Source organism: Oncorhynchus masou, chromosome 3 (assembly GCF_036934945.1).
Source record: "Oncorhynchus masou masou isolate Uvic2021 chromosome 3, UVic_Omas_1.1, whole genome shotgun sequence".
NCBI lineage: Eukaryota > Metazoa > Chordata > Actinopteri > Salmoniformes > Salmonidae > Oncorhynchus > Oncorhynchus masou.
Window position 1 is genome coordinate 18,799,596 of NC_088214.1, and position 17,286 is coordinate 18,816,881.

Sequence of the window (17,286 nt, forward strand, 5' to 3'; positions counted from 1 at the left end):
ATACTTATTTCATATAGAAATTGCAAGTGGATGGGTTAAACCCCGAACAACCATTGTTTGGTTAATTTAGCTAATAACCACGCTCTCGTTGGGTTTGTTTACGTTACGTCTTTACGCCCAATGCCTCAGCCAATCACTTATCGCGAGTAAAAAGGCGGGACTCAAATCAACCAATGGATGCAACGAACGTCAAGCATCTCACAGTACAGTAGCACAAGACAAGAGGCACGAAAGTGAATGAAGGTAAAAATACATTTAATTTGAAATCTCACCTTGCCAATTTTGCTAGATACGTCTTGGTCATAGATGTTTCTTACCTAATGCAAACTCGGTTTGATTTTGCGTTTCATCTTAGTAATTCTAACTAACTGGCCTTTGCTAGCTTACTCATCTAGCATACTGTATCCAGATACCAAAGCTTGTGTAGCTAGCTAACTACTGTTCCTTGGCTCTGAAGGTCAACATGGATCATCTCAGCTAATAGCTAATGGTGGAAAGAACAAGCAATGGTTGTAGCCTAATAATCAGTGACAGTACAGGGTCGTTTGTAGAGGAGATAGTAATTGATTGAGAAGTAGAACAGGTAAATGTTGCCTTGGACAATGTCCATGTATGACACCTGCAAGTTAGCTACAATTCTAGCTATACTTGCAACACATTGTACACATGTCTGGTATTGTCTGTGTATATCTTCTCATATCATATTGTGTCAGTGCATCCATCATTTTCATAATTTCCTTGTCATTACAGTTGTCTAGTGTCTTTTATTAGAAAATGGAAATGTGATTATGGGAAAACTGTAAGACTAACACCTATAGTCCTCTTTCATCCCCTGCAGAAATGAGAGCCATGTCTCCTGAGGAACCCTTCCAGGACTCTTTAGACGAGGATGTAGAAGGCTCCTCAGAGCCTGGGAGAGGGAGCAGGATACGCAGCAGCGTCTACACTAAAACCCCTGAGATGGAGAGCAACTAGTGAGATCTATGGGCCACAGTTTTGGGGATAGTTAGCTCTCAAAATCTCTAGGCGGCATTCTGCCTTCTCCCTACAGTTCTCAGCCATTATCTTCGCCTACCGCTGCCTTATCTGAACTTCAAATCAAACTGTATTTGTCACATGCGTAATCGTAAATTGACGCTTTGCTCGTTTGATGGTTCATCTGAGGGCCTAGCGGGATTTCTTTTAAGCGTCCGGATTCGTGTCCCGCTCCTTGAAAGCAGTAGTTCTAGCCTTTAGCTCGATGCGGATGTTGCATGTAATACATGGGTTCTTGTTGGGATATGTACATATGGTCACTGTTGGGACGGCATCGTTGATATACTTATTGATGAAGCCGATGACGGAGGTGGTATGCTCCTCAATGCCATTGGATGAATCCCGGAACATATTTCAGTCTGTGCTCGCAAAACAGTCCTGTAGCGTAGCATCCGCGTCATCTGAACACTTTTTTTATTGACCGAGACACTGGTGCTTCCTGCTTTAGTTTTTGCTTGTAAGCAGGAATCAGGAAGATAGAATTATGGTCAGATTTGCCAAATGGAGGGCGGTGGAGAGCTTTGTATGCGTCTCTGTGTGGAGTAAAGATGATCTAGAGTTATTTTTCCTCTAATTGCACACGTGACATGCTGGTGGAAATTAGGTAAAACGGATTTAAGTTTAAATTTTAAGTTACCTCATGATAAGCTGTAGACCAAACTATCTACCAAGAGAGTTCTAGCCTAGTGGTTAGAGCTGTTGGACTAGTAACTGGAAGGTTGCGAGTTCAAATCCCCAAGCTGACAAGGTACAAATCTGTCATTCTGCCCCTGAACAGGCAGTTAACCCACTGTTCCCAGGCCGTCATTGAAAATAAGAATGTGTTCTTAACTGACTTGCCTGGTTAAATAAAGGTTTAAAAAAAAAAGAATAAGATAGAGCAAAATACACCATTTCCAGTGTATATGAAGCTTCCAAAAAATAAATGCTTTTCTGTTTCACAAAGAATGGTGGACAATATTAATTTACGACCCATCCAAGATGGACGTCGTCTGTAAGTGAAATCTTTTTTTTTTTAAAGGCGAGGAATTAGTGTGTAGATATGTTTATAGCTTAAACACTGTGCGTGTTCCCTCACTTTTTTCCAGGGTTTGGAGACGCAGTTGACGGCACAGAAGCTGCAGATAGATGGTCTGAGGGGGAGATCTCTGGTGTTTCGGAGAAGGCAGCGCAGGAGAAAGAAGTCCTGAAGAAGGCCACCCGCGCCCAGAAACAGAGGGCCCAGAGGTTGGAAGCTGCTGTGGATAAATGCTACACGAAGCTGAGGGAAAAAGTATGCATGGGTAATGTTGGGAACCAATAAGAACACAGTTTTTACTTTAGCTACGGTGTCCCCTACTTTACACGACTTGGGTATCCTGTTCTTGGTGTGTTCATTGCCACTGCCAGTAAGGTGCGTTATGTTATGTTCTATGACATGTAGGATGTTCAGCTGGCTGAGGTTCATTCAGAGAGGGACACATGGAGGAGACAACAGGAGCAGAAGACTGATGAGAGAATACAGCTTGATGCACAGATAGGACTGCTAAAAGGGTATGTCATTTCAAGCCTTAGTATTCATTTTTGGTCATGGACACAAAGTCTGGCATATTGTCAATCCAGGTCCTTGAGGCAATAAATAATGTTCTTGAATTGTTTTAGCTTTGCAGATCTTCTCCTCAAAGAAAGTATTTGGCAAGCGGCAATTGCTTATTTCTTAATTCCTTTATTTTTATTTGGGGGATTTGTGTGTATTGTGGGGCAGCAGGTAGCCTAGTGGGTTAGAGCATTGGACTTGTAACCGAAAGGTTGCAAGATCGATTCCCCGATCTGACGAGGTAAAAATCTGTCATTCTGCCCCTGAAGAAGGCCGTCATTGAAAATAATAATTTGTTATTTTTTTATTTATTTTTATTTCACCTTTATTCAATCAGGTAGGCTAGTTGAGAACAATTTCTCATTTACAACTGCAACCTGGCCAAGATAAAGCTTCTTAACTGACTTTCCAAGTTAAATAAATAAAACATTGTTAGGTATTACTGCACTGTTGGAACTAGAAACATCAGCATTTCACTACCCCTGCGATAACATCTGCAAAATATGTGTACATGACCAATACAATTGTATTTTATTTAGATTTTTATTGTTGTTTCATTACAGCCAAATAGCAGACATTACTGTGTACGCTGCAGAAAGAGAGGGATGAATTTGCTGCTGCAAATGAGGTCTTATTGTTAAAAGTGGAAAAACTCAACGCTGAAAACAACAACATTGGCCTTGAGAACGCAACCCTCAAGGTAGGAAAATAAAACGGCAATATATACCTTGAAGTTGTGTGTGTACCACCCAACAATTATTGATTTTTTTAATTTAGTTTGACCAAAATGTTACCTTGAGCCATAGAGTAGGCCCTATATAATCTAAAGTAAACTAACTATCTAAGATAACAAACTTACTGTAGCTCTACTGCTTTCTAATTCGAATACCTTCTCTGTATATTCTAGCATGTCATTATTCCCACCATAATTCAGGATGATATAATTATATATATACAGTACCAGTCAAAAGTCTGGACACACCTCATTCCAGATCATTTTTACTATTTTCTGCATTGCAGAATAATAGTGAAGGCATCCAAACGATGAAATAACATATATGGAATCATGTATTAACCAAAAAAGTGTTAAACAAATAAATGTTTATATTTGAGATACTTCAAAGTTGCCACCCTTTGCCTTGATGACAGCTTTGCACACGCTTGGCATTCTCTCAACGAGGTAGTCACCTGGAATGCATTTCAATTAACAGGTGTGCCTTTTTAAAAGTTTATTTCTGTAATTTCTTTCCTTCTTAATGCGTTTGAGCCAACCAGTGTGACAAGGTAGGGATGGTATACAGAAGAAATCCCTATTTGGTAAAAGACCAAGCCTATATTATAGCAAGAAAAGCTCAAATAAGCAAAGATAAACAACAGTCCATCATTACTTGAAGACATGAAGGTCAGTCAATGAAACTGGCTCTCATGAGGACAGCCACAGGAAAGGAAGACCCAGAGTTACCTCTGCTGCAGAGGATAAGTTCATTAGAAATAACTACACCTCAGATTGCTGCCCGAATAAATGCTTCACAGAGTTCAAGTAACAGACACATCTCAACATCGACTGTTCAGAGGAGACTGCGTGAATCCGGCCTTCGTGGTCAAATTTCTGCAAGGAAACCACTACTAAAGGACACCAATAAGAAGAAGAGATTTGCTCGGGCAAGGAAAACAGGAGCAATATACATTAGACCGGTGGAAATCTGTCCTTTGGTTTGATGAGTCCAAATTTGAGATTTTTGGTTCCAACCGCCTAGTCTTTGTGAGACGCGGAATAGGTGAACAGATTATCTCCGCATTTGTGGTTCCCACCATGAAGCACGGAGGAGGAGGTGTGATAGTGTGGAGGTGCTTTACTGGTGACACTGTCTGTGATTTATTTAGAATTCAAGGCAAACTTATCCAGCATGGATACCACAGCATTCTGCAGCGATATGCCTTCCCATTTTGGTTTGCGCTTGGGACTATAATTTTCAACAGGATGACCCATAACATACTTCTAGGCTGTGTAAGGGCTATTTGACCAAGGAGATTGATGGAGTGCTGTATCAGATAACTTGGCCTCTACAATCACCCGACCTCAACCCAGTTGAAATGGTTTGAGATGAGTTGGACTGCAGGAAAGGAAAAGCAGCCAACAAGTGCTCAGCATATGTGGGAACTCCTTCAAGACGGTTGGAAACGCATTCCTCATTAAGCTGGTTGAGAGAATGCCAAGAGTGTGCAAAGCTGTCATCAAGGCAATTTAAAAAAAATGTTGTTAAATACAACCTTTATTTAACAAGGTTAAAAACAAATTCTTATTTACAATGATGACCTACGGGGGAACAGTGGGTTAACTGCCTTGTTCAGGGGTGGAACAACAGATTTGTACCTTGTCAGCTCTGGGATTTGATCCAGCCACATTTCAGTTACTGGCCCAACGCTCTAACCACTAGGCTACCTGCCGCCCCAAAGGGTGACTACTTTGAAGAATTTGATTTGTTTAAAAACGTTTTGGGATAGGGAGCAGTATTTTCACGTCCGGATGAAAAGTAAACTGCCTGCTACTCAGGTCCAGAAGCTAGGATATGCATATAATTGGTGGATTTGGATAGAAAACACTCTAAAGTTTCTAAAACTGTTAAAATAATGTCTGTGAGTATCCTATGGCTTCCACTAGATGTCAACAGTCTTGAGAAATTGGTTGATGTTTTTCCTTTGAGAAATGAAGAAGTACGGCTATTCAGAATGAGTGTCAAGCCAAGTGGACTCTTTTGTTTGGGGCACGCGACCTGTAGCTCGCTCCACATTGATTTTATCTGCTATTGAACACAGTATATTCCGTCTTAAATTGTATTGATTATTTACATTTTAGGATACCTAAGGATGGATTAGGAAAGTTGTTTGAAATGTTTGGACCAAGTTTACAGGTAACGTATTAGATAATTTATAATCATGTTGGGCGAGTTGGAACCAGTGTTTTTCTGAATCAAACGTGCCAAATAAATGGACATTTTGGGGATTTAAAGGACTTTATCGAGCAAGAGGACCATTTGTGATGTTTCTGGGACATATTGGAATGCCAACAGAAGAAGATCTTCAAAGGTAAGGCATGAATTATATTGCTTTCGCCGCAAAGCCTTTTTGAAATCTGAGATGGTGGCTGGATTAACAAGAAGTTAAGCTTTATTTTTATGAATTACTCTTGTGATTTCATGAAAGTTAAATATTTATAGTAAATTCATTTGAATTTGGTTCTCTAACATTTCACCGGATGTTGTCAAATCGATCCCGCTAAAGGGATTTGATCCCTAAGAAGTTTTGAACACTTTTTTTGTTACTACATGATTCCATATGTGTTATTTCATAGCTTTTATGTCTTCGCTATTATTCTCCAATTTAGAAAATAGTAAAAAATAAAGAAAAACCATTGAATGAGTAGGTGTGTCTTAACTTTGAACTGGTACTGTATATTATTATTACGTGATTTGTTCCCGTTGTGTTCGAGATTATATTGGTTTATGTATGTTCCAGGCGTCCATCGCTGGGCTGCAACTGCAGCTGGTCCATTCTGAAGCAGCACTGAAAGAGGAGACCACTATCTTACAGGAGAGGAAAGACCAAGCAGAACAGGATCAGAGTCAGGCAGGGATCCCCCCCCCCTTATCCAAGTTTCAATACTTACTAATCCTATAAAAATGCATTGAGAGATTCATAGATAAGGTAGAAGTTGTCGGTTTTTATTGACCTGTTATTGCACACCTCTCAGGTAGCAGAGCTTCAAATGGAGGTGGATGATCTGAGAATAAAGTTGGAGAGTGTTCTGAGGGAAACAGAGAACATTAGAGAAGGAAGAGAGGCAGAAGTGGAGAAGGTATAGTCTTCTGTTGGCTACATTCAATGTAAAGAGCTTTGTCTTAAATTGGTTTTCATCTTTCGAAATTGAAGCAAAAAGATAGCCTATTCAACATGTGTAAGAATAAAATAAAATTGGTTTAAATAGTTTGACACAAACCATATTTGATTCAATGAAATCAAAATGAATGTGACATCCTGTGTTTTTGATACTTGTTTGCTGAAAGCCTTTAAAATATTATCTCTGTGGAAATACACATCAGTGGTGAATGGGAGTGTCCAGCTTCCTATGCGTGTATTGTCAGTTGTGGTCCAGTCAGTGAGAGCTACTTAGAGAGGTGTGGCCAATCAGTAATTAACATTTCTCTGCACCCCTGCCCTGCTGGCCGGCACGCCCCTCCCCCATGGACCCCAGGTGAGACTGGAACTGGAGGGGTGTGTAAGGGAGCAGGAAGAGTACCCAGGGTTACTGAGTGCCACAGAGCAGAGTCTTGCGGAGTGCCAGGACAACCTGAAGTGCTCCAAGAAGACATGTGCAGACAAGGCAGAGGCCATTAGACAACTGCAGGTCAAGGTGTGCATTTTAGCAGTAAGACTATGGTAACCTGTAGATGGGCTAGTAAGTGCTGTTGGAGTACAGTACAGTATGTAGAATGTGGCCGTTTACCACTGCCAACCACCAGATGGCAGTCAAACCCTATATGTGGTTTCCTTTTATAGTGTGAAATCACAATGGTTATAATGGTGTATACCAACCCGGTCCTGCTTTGACTTGGTGTTAAGGTTTGTGACTGAATGTGCTCGGATTGCAGTGGGAAGAAAGTAAGGTCGCAACCCTGTGTGCCCCTGTTAGTTGTATATAGAGCCTTGATGGTCACCTTAAACTGATTTAAGATGTGTTTCTACTCATGTTTCAGCACTGTTCAATCAATCCTTGCCTTTGAATGTTGCTCATGTTACCTTTGTGCAGTGTTGAGGGTGCTGTGTTGATAAACCAATGTAATTCCAGTCATTGCATGGTACAGATCTACTATCTTAATTTGTTCACTCTGTTGTCGCAGAGAATATTCCTGAGCAGCAGGATGTCCATTCATTATAATCCCCATAATAATTCACATTTCCTGTTGCTGCAGGATTATTTTCCTGCTGTGAGAAGCAGTGTCAAATTAAGTGCATCTGTACAACTCTTTGTGTTGTTGTACTGTATGTGCTTGAAGCCCGATTCATGTCCCCATGTTCAATACTAATTGAAAATGCATGCAGCATGTAAGATATTCAGTCAAAGAGTACATTTTTTGACCAACCTCAATTCTGAAAATATGATTATTCTCCATCCAGGTGGAGAGCCAAGGGGAGAAGATGAGATCGTCATTGGACATGAACGAGTCTATCCACGAGGCTAACTCACAGCTACAGCAGAAAGTGGATGCTCTTTAAATGTAAGTTTATCTTTCTCTCATTAGACATAATTCATACATGCTCCCATTTTATTACGAGTGGTATTTTCAAATGAGATTCTTCTATATTTCTCATATCAAAGTACATTAGTGACATTGAAGATATATTGTATTGTTTTTCATTTAAAAAAAAGTTTCAAGCCTGACCAGGGTGAATTCTGAAATGTGTATACAATGCTGATGACTGTTTTATGTGTAGGTTATGAATGTGTTACGAAGTCCTTATGTAGCTAAATAGGTGCCCTTCAAGTATCGTTGTGTATTCCTCAAGGCAGATGGAAGAGCTGCAAGGGGAGAACCAGGGGCTGGTCCGTAGGCTGGCAGGTCAGGAGGACGCTTTACACTATAGCAGCAGGCACCTAGAACAGCGCTCAGCAGACTGCCATGCTCTCAACAGAGAACTGGAGGTCGCTCTGGCCGACGTCAGGCAACAGGTACTGTATGTTAGCAGCTGCTGGATTATATAGAGTGTGGACAGTATTTCATGCTCATATGCTCAGCATATGGTTTTACTCAAACCTATCATGTGTATAGTAGCAAATGTAAATGCTCAGAATAAATATATATGTATATAGTACCAGTCAATAGTTTGGACACACCTAGTTCCCACATATGCTAAGCACTTGTTGGCTGCTTTTCCTTCACTCTTTGGTCCAAATCATCCCAACCATCTCAATTGGGTTGAGGTCAGGTGATTTTGGGGCCAGGTCATCTGATGCAGCACTCCATCACAATCCTTCTTGGTCAAATAGCCCTGGAGGTGTGTTGGGTCATTGTCCTGTTGAAAACAAATGATTGTCCCACTAAGCGCAAACCAGATGGGATGGTAGCCATGCTGGTTAAGTGTGCCTTGAATTCTAAATAAATCACAGACCGTGTCACCAGCAAAGCAATATCACACCACCTCCTCCATGCTTCATGGTAGGAACCACACATGGGGAGATCATCTCTTCTCCTGCTCTGCGTCTCACAAAGACATGGCGGTTGGAACCAGAAACGTCAAATTTGGACTCATATCTAATGTCCATTGCTCGTGTTTCTTGGCCCAAGCAAGTCTCTTCTTCTTATTGGTGTCCTTTAGTAGTTGTCGTGTCTTTGGCTATGCTATTCTATAAAATAATTTCTCCGTAATTAATATCACCTGATTGAGCTAATCATGTAAATGTAATTAACTAGAGAGTCGGGCACCACAAAATAATATTTATAGAGCTGTTATCTTCCGAATAAACTCTTAAAGACCTAGTAATATCAATAGCAGTCAATATCAATCGTCATCTTAATTCAGTCTCATCTGAAAGTTGTAAATTGTAAGGGTTTTCCTGTGGTGAAGTAGAGGAGGACCAAAACGCGGCATGGTTATATTGATTCATGTTTAATTAAAACAGATAAACATGAACACTACAAAACAACAAACGTGGAAAACCAAAAACAGCCCTATCTGGTGCAAAACACAGACACAGGAACAATCACCCACAAACACACAGTGAAACCCAGGCTACCTAAATATGGTTCCCAATCAGAGACAATGACTAACACCTGCCTCTGATTGAGAACCATATCAGGCCTAACATAGAAATGGACAAACCAGACACACAACATAGAATGCCCACCCAGCTCACGTCCTGACCAACACTAAAACAAGGAAAACACACACGAACGATGGTCAGAACGTGACAGTACCCCCCCCTCAAGGTGCGGACTCCGAACGCACAACCTAAACCTATAGGGGAGGGTCTGGGTGGGCATCTGTCCGCGGTGGCGGCTCTGGTGCTGGACGTGGCCCCCACTTCACCGTAGACCTCCCCACCTTGTCCGCTTCTGTGACCTCCTAGCCACGGCAACCCTACTAAATAACACGGGACAGATGTGCAGCTCGGGACAGATGTGCAGCTCGGGACAGAGGGGCAGCTCGGGACAGAGGGGCAGCTCGGGACAGAGGGGCAGCTCGGGACATAGGGGCAGCTCGGGACATAGGGGCAGGTCTGGACAGAGGAAGCGCAGGACTGAGAAGAAGCTCAGGACTGAGTGGAAGCTCAGGACTGAGAGGAAGCTCAGGCAGGTCGATGAATCAAGCAGATTCTGGCTGGCTGGTGGTTCTGGCAGATCCTGGCTGGCTGGCGGTTCCGGCAGATCCTGGCTGGCTGGCGGTTCCGGCAGATCCTGGCTGACTGGCGGTTCCGGCAGATCCTGGCGGAATGGCGGATCCTGGTGACTGGCAGACTGGCGGATCTGGAAGATCCTGGCTGACTGGCGGATCCTGGCTGACTGGCAGTTCTGGCAGATCCTGGCTGAATGGCGGATCCTGGCTGACTGGCAGTTCTGGCGGATCCTGGCTGAATGGCGGATCCTGGCTGACTGGCGGATCTGGAAGATCCTGGCTGACTGGCGGATCCTGGCTGACTGGCAGATCCTGGCTGAATGGCGGATCCTGGCTGACTGGCAGTTCTGGCAGATCCTGGCTGAATGGCGGATCCTGGCTGAATGGCGGATCCTGGCTGACTGGCAGTTCTGGCGGATCCTGGCTGAATGGCAGATCTGGAAGAGTCTGGCTGACTGGCAGATCTGGAAGAGTCTGGCTGACTGGCAGATCTGGAAGAGTCTGGCTGACTGGCAGATCTGGAAGAGTCTGGCTGACTGGCAGATCTGGAAGAGTCTGGCTGACTGGCAGATCTGGAAGAGTCTGGCTGACTGGCGGATCCTGGCAGACTGACAGCTCTGACTGCTCCACGCTGACTGGCAGCTCTGGCTGCTTCATGCTGACTGGCGGCTCTGGCTGCTCCATGCTGACTGGCGGCTCTGGCTGCTCCATGCAGATTGACAGCTCTGGCGGCTTCTTGCAGACTGACAGCTCTGGCTGCTCCATGCAGACTAGCAGCGCTGGGCATACTGGCGGCACTGACGGCGCTGGGCGGCACTGGCGGCGCTGGGCAGACTGGCGGCGCTGGGCAGACTGGCGGCGCTGGGCAGACTGGCGGCACTGACGGCGCTGGGCAGACTGACGGCGCTGGGCAGACTGGCGGCGCTGGGCAGACTGGCGGCGCTGGGCAGACCGGCGGAGCTGGGCAGACTGGCGGCACTGACGGCGCTGGGCGGCACTGACGGCGCTGGGCAGACTGGCGGCGCTGGGCAGACTGGCGGCGCTGGGCAGACTGGCGGCACTGACGGTGCTGGGCAGACTGACGGCGCTGGGCAGACTGGCGGCGCTGGGCAGACTGGCAGCACTGCCGGCGCTGGGCAGACTGGCGGCGCTGGGCAGACTGGCGGCGCTGGGCCGACTGGCGGTGCTGGGCAGACTGGCGGCGCTGACGGCCCTGGGCAGACTGGCGGCGCTGGGCAGACTGGCGGCGCTGACGGCCCTGGGCAGACTGGCGGCGCTGGGCAGACTGGCGGCACTGACGGCGCTGGGCAGACTGGCGGTGCTGGGCAGACTGGCGGCGCTGGGCAGACTGGCGGCACTGACGGCGCTGGGCAGACTGGCGGCGCTGGGCAGACTGGTGGCACTGGGCAGACTGACGGCGCTGGCGGCGCTGGGCAGACGGGTAGCTCAGGCGGCACTGGGCAGACGGGTAGCTCAGGCAGTGCTGAACAGAGAAGCTCTGGCGCCTCTGGACTGAGGAGCGGAAACTCTGGTAGCGCCGGACAGGCGGAAGCACCTGTGTTGATTACATTTACATTTAAGTCATTTAGCAGACGCTCTTATCCAGAGCGACTTACAAATTGGTGAATTCACCTTCTGACATCCAGTGGAACAGCCACTTACAATAGTGCATCTAAATCATTTAAGGGGGGGGGTGAGAAGGATTACTTATCCTATCCTAGGTATTCCTTGAAGATGGAACGGAGAGACAGCCTGGTGCGGGGTGCCAGCACTGGTGGTACCGGGCTGGGGACACACACCTGAGGGCAAATGCCTTGCATACTACACCAAAGCAACTCCTCTCTCTCTTCACACTCCCCCAATTCTATTAACACCTCTTCGAGTGTCTCCTCATCTCCCATCCGTTCACTCTCCTCCATTCTGTCCAATAACTCCTCGACCCTCTCAGACTCAGCCCTCAGCTTCGCCGATAGCTCCGAATACATCCATGGCTCCTTACGGTTAACAGGGGAGTTGGCTCAGGTCTGGCTCCTGCCTCTGCCACACCCTCCCTGTGCCTCCCCCCCAAGAAATTTTTGGGGGTACCTCTCGGGCTTCCAGCCGCTCTGCCGTGCTAGCTCCTCATAATGCTGCCTCTCTGCTTTCGCTGCCTCCAGCTCGGCTTTGGGGCGGCAATATTCCCCTGGCTCTGCCCAGGGTACTTTCCCGTCAAGGATCTCCTCCCAAGTCCATTCCTCCAAATAGTGCAGACTCTCCCACTGCTGCTGCTGCTGCTTCTCCTGCTGCTGCTTCTGTTGCTTCTCCTGCTGCTGCTTCTGCTGCTGCTGTTGCTCCTGCTGCACCTGTCGCTTCTCCTGCTGCCTCCGTTTACCACGTCGCTTGGTCCTTGGTTGGTGGGTGATTCTGTAAGGGTTTTCCTGTGGTGAAGTAGAGGAGGACCAAAACGCGGCGTGGTTATATTGATTCATGTTTAATTAAAACAGATAAGCATGAACACTACAAAACAACAAACGTGGAAAACCAAAAACAGCCCTATCTGGTGCAAAACACAGAGACAGGAACAATCACCCACAAACACACAGTGAAACCCAGGCTACCTAAATATGGTTCCCAATCAGAGACAATGACTAACACCTGCCTCTGATTGAGAACCATATCAGGCCAAACATAGAAATGGACAAACCAGACACACTACATAGAATGCCCACCCAGCTCACGTCCTGACCAACACTAAAACAAGGAAAACACACACGAACGATGGTCAGAACGTGACATAAATGATTGGTTATCTGCACGAACCCTGGCTAACAATTTGAATCAGCAATACAAAATTGGGTTTAATTATTTATTTACTAAATACCTAACTAATCACACAGAATTACACATACACATAATTAAATAATAACTTGATTACAAATGACGTCATAAAGGAAAACGTCCCTAGCGCGTGGAACAGATATGACAGCTTGTTACACAAAGGAAAAGGGGCTGGGTTTGAGTGAAGGAGTGGGAAGACTGAGAAACAAAGGATAAAAGCTGTGCTATCGTAAATACAGTATCTTATGCATTCTAAATTACCGCCCATTTGGAAAAGGAAAATGCAATAAATATTTACTCTGAGCTGCGCTTCGGTAGGTTGGTGGTAGATGGAAGGCCGTGTCGCCCAACTGAGTCCTTTGTCCCTTGAAGAATGTCTCTGGTGGTCAATTGGATACGTTGTTGTAACGTCGTTGTGTGGTAGATGGAATACTTTGTCTGTTCCTTCCTAACCCTCGTTTGCATCTGCTGTTGCTAACTCAACGGCTAGGAGGTATCACTTCTGTAGTGAATAAGAGTTCAAAGTTCATACCATTTGCAACCAAAGCTGACACTGATGTTGGCTTTGTTCTGTAGTTATTATCTGAACCATTCTGACATAGGACCGTCGTCCTCACATCATCGGAACAGGAAGTTATATTGTTGTCAAGGGCTTATATAGGAATGGAGCGGAGGGGGTGTTTGAAAAGTTTTATAGCCCATGTCCCTTCACAGGGGAGGGCCACTGATTGAGCAGAGCCGTATCTTATGAAGACCCAAATCTCACATTTTAGAAGCTAAAATCACATTTCATCCCATCACAAATAATTTCATATTCAAACATTTAAATTGAACAATTCCATGTGAATCCGATAACTCTGATGTGTAGACTTTCCACTGTAGAGTTTATGTAATCTTATCATTGATGAGAATGTCTCAGATGACAACCGAACTGACATCATATTCATTAAGTACCACCGCATATGTTCAATTGTTCGGATTACCAGAATATAGTTACTTTTCCCCCACCTACTGATTTTCCCAGAATCTCTATGTTAACCAAGGGTTTTGCAAATGTAACCTCAGTAGGGTAGAGAGGGGAAAAAAGGGGGGAAGAGGTATTTATGTCTGTCATAAACAATCCCCCCCAGGCCAACGTCATGACATAGTGGTTTCTTTGCAGCAATTCGACCATGAAGGCCTGATCCACACAGTCTCCTCTGAACAGTTGATTTTGAGATGTGTCTGTTACTTGAACTCTGTGAAGCATTTATTTGGGCTGCAATTTTTGAGGCTGGTAACTAATGAACTTATCCTCTGCAGCAGAGGTAACTCTGGGTCTTCCTTTTCTGTGGCTGTCCTCATGAGTGCCAATTTAATCATAGCATTTGATGGTTTTTGCGACTGCACTTGAATAAACTTTCATAGTTCTTGAAATGTTCCGGATTGACTGACCTTCATGTCTTAAAGTAATGATGGACTGTCATTTCTTTTTGCTTATTTGAGCTTTTCTTGCCATTATGTGGACTTGGTCTTTTGCCAAATAGGGCTATCTTTTGTATACCAACCCTACCTTGTCACAACCCAACTGATTGGCTCAAACGCATTAAGAAGGAAAGAAATTCCACAAATGAACAAAGCACACCTGTTAATTGAAATGCATTCCAGGTGACTAGCTCATGAAGCTGGTTGAGAGAATGCCAACAGTGTCGTCAAGGCAAATGGTGGCTACTTTGAAGAATCTTAAATATACAATATTTTTTGGGGGGTTACTACATGATTCCATATGTGTTATTTCATAGTTTTGATGTCTTCACTATTATTCTATAAAAACAAAGAAAAACCCTTGAATGAGTAGGTGTGTCCAAACTTTTAACTGGTTCCCAGAAGGAAAGGCACGGAAACCATTTGAAGATAGTGTTTTTTAGGAGTTGAGTTTGTATCAAGAGGTTGAGGTTGACTTTTTGATACATCTCATCATCTCTATTTCTTTAATGCCAAGGTGTCCAAAGTGAAAGACAGAGCTGTTTCCAGAGAAACTTCCTTTCAGACTAAAATCCTGGAACTGGAGGGTGAGAAGAGCAGGAGAGAGAATGAGCTGAAACAGATTAAACAAAGCAATCAGTTGGTGAGTATCAGACACGATCACCTACTACATACCATAGGATGTTTCTCATATCCCTTAAAGCTAATGATAATACAGTACAGTACTTTTTGATGCCATAGCCAATCAGACCATTTTTTATTTTAAAGAATAAAAATACATACATTTTTCCATTCAATGGATTGAATCCTTTGTGTAGGCTGAGAAGAAGTTTGAGGTGCGTCAGGATCTGCAGCTCAGCCTGAACCAATCAGAGAGCCACAAGCAGAGCATTCAGAACGACGTAGACTTCCTCAAGAACTCTTACTCCACAATGTTTGATGAAGGACTACCACCGGCAACGTCTAGCTTTGGATCATCCTACTTTTTAAAATGATAATTACTCAGATATGTGTGTTTGTGGTGTGCTATGTGTAACTTGTGTTGTTGTTGAAGTCATATGAGCCTTACTTACAATGTATGAACCTTACTTACGAATGTTTTTAATAATGTACGTGTTTTGGAAAACGAATGAGTTTGCACGTTGATTCATGTTCGAGGAAGAAGTCCATGTTTGTTTTATATATCGATCAGTAACTACTTTTTTCCATTATAAATAGAATTTCAAGAAAGTTGATGATGGATATTGTACACAGACAGAGTTTTTACTCAGGGTACTGATCCAAATTGTTTTTCTTAAGTCTTAAAGGGATAGGTCGAGATTTTGCCATAGACTTCCGCTAGTTAGCAATCGCATCACAAACAACCTTTAACTTCCTTCAAACTGCATGCGGAGACAAAAATGGTATCCTTGAATTCATCTGACTCTTGGTAAGTAGAAAAAAATTGCTTAATTGACAAAATCTCGAACTATCCCTTTATTTAAGGAAGGTAAGTCTTAAGCCTGTAAATCACTCAGCGGTGCTGTGCAGGATATGCAAACCTCGGAGAGCCAGTTTCATGACCTGTTTGGGATCTCACTCTCTCCAGGGTGTTGTTCAGGGGTAGTCAGTCAACACTTTGCATAACATTTGGAGGGAAACAATCTGATTGAATGCCAACATCTGAAAACAAGGTACAGTTGCTTGAGCTGTCAGGCCTGGTTTCATCACAGGATCTCCAGATATCCAACGCAGAGCTAACACAGTCTCAGTTATGTAAAAGATAAAAACAAACAATTCAACTGATAGGTTGTGAACAAACAGGATGAACTCAGAAGGACAACTAGAAAAAACTCAAACCAAGTTTATTCAACCCACTGGATGCTTCAGCTGCAAACACACTTGTACAGTGATCAAACAGGCATATATACTGTATGTCAAGATGAGATGTGTGTGACTTCTCAGAACTGTCCATCTGTTTTCCAAACTGCCTAGATGTTAAGCGGTCTGGTAGCGGTTCCCCTTCATCAGGTCACTTCTCCGTGATGTTTACAAGGGACCTTCTGTTCAACTTACTCAACATACTTTGCACATACTTGCTGTTCCCCTTTTCTCCACAGTAACTTTCCATATAAAAGGTTAATCTTCTCCATTCATTGACATACCATATACATTTATTAATCAGGTAACATAAGGTCAAATATAGTGACAGGAGTAAGTATATTTCAAGTTGGAACACAACAAACGAGCAGCAACGTGAACCACATGTCCACTGATACTTCCTTACTTCCCCTCTTGGCCTCTTTGTGTTTCGCTGTTGATGTGTTTATGTGAACTGGGATATTGAGTTTTAGAGGTTGTTTGGGTATACAGGCCTCCAGTCGAACTAAGGTACACTCCATAGCCTGTCCTACCAACAGGAACCTTGGCATCTCTCACAATGCTTTGTTACATAAGCTTGACTTGACAAATCTGATGACATCCAGGAACAGTTGTTACTCCCTGTGACAGCCAGAGATGGACAATGTTGTTTCCATTGGACCTAATAAACACAAATGACTGTTGTACTGTGTTTCCCCTTCACTGACCATAAGATAACCATACAACCATACATTCTATGTGAGGGTATATTAGCTGGCTGCCATGAGTTGGACCAAAGAGTGTGACAATGTGATGATGACTTCATTCTGTTTTCTTTGCCTCTAATTACAGCCAAAGACTGAAAAGGCTGTAATTTGGACATTTCAAACCTCTGTTACAGCGTTCAGAATACCCAGTGTACTGGACCACCATTGATTATGGTATGATTATGGGCTATTGGTTGAGTCAATTCCTGCCTGCATTTGTCTGGTGGTGAGCTGCTATTATGTAAACTCATCAAACCCTAGGGCCCTCAAACTCAACTCTGGACCTCGAAGCGAGTTCCACTGCATTTTTTAAATTGTTCCCCTCTCATCAGGGACTGACTTAGACCTGAGACACCAGCTGTGTGCAATGAATTATTAGGTAGGACAGAAAACCAG

The 17,286-nt window shown here is 44.1% G+C and overlaps 1 pseudogene; it reads left to right on the plus strand.

The window, feature by feature from the left end:
• Positions 1–183: 183 nt before the first annotated feature.
• LOC135512111 (outer dense fiber protein 2-like) lies at positions 184–16,792 on the plus strand (annotated as a pseudogene).
• The last annotated feature ends 494 nt before the right edge of the window (positions 16,793–17,286 follow it).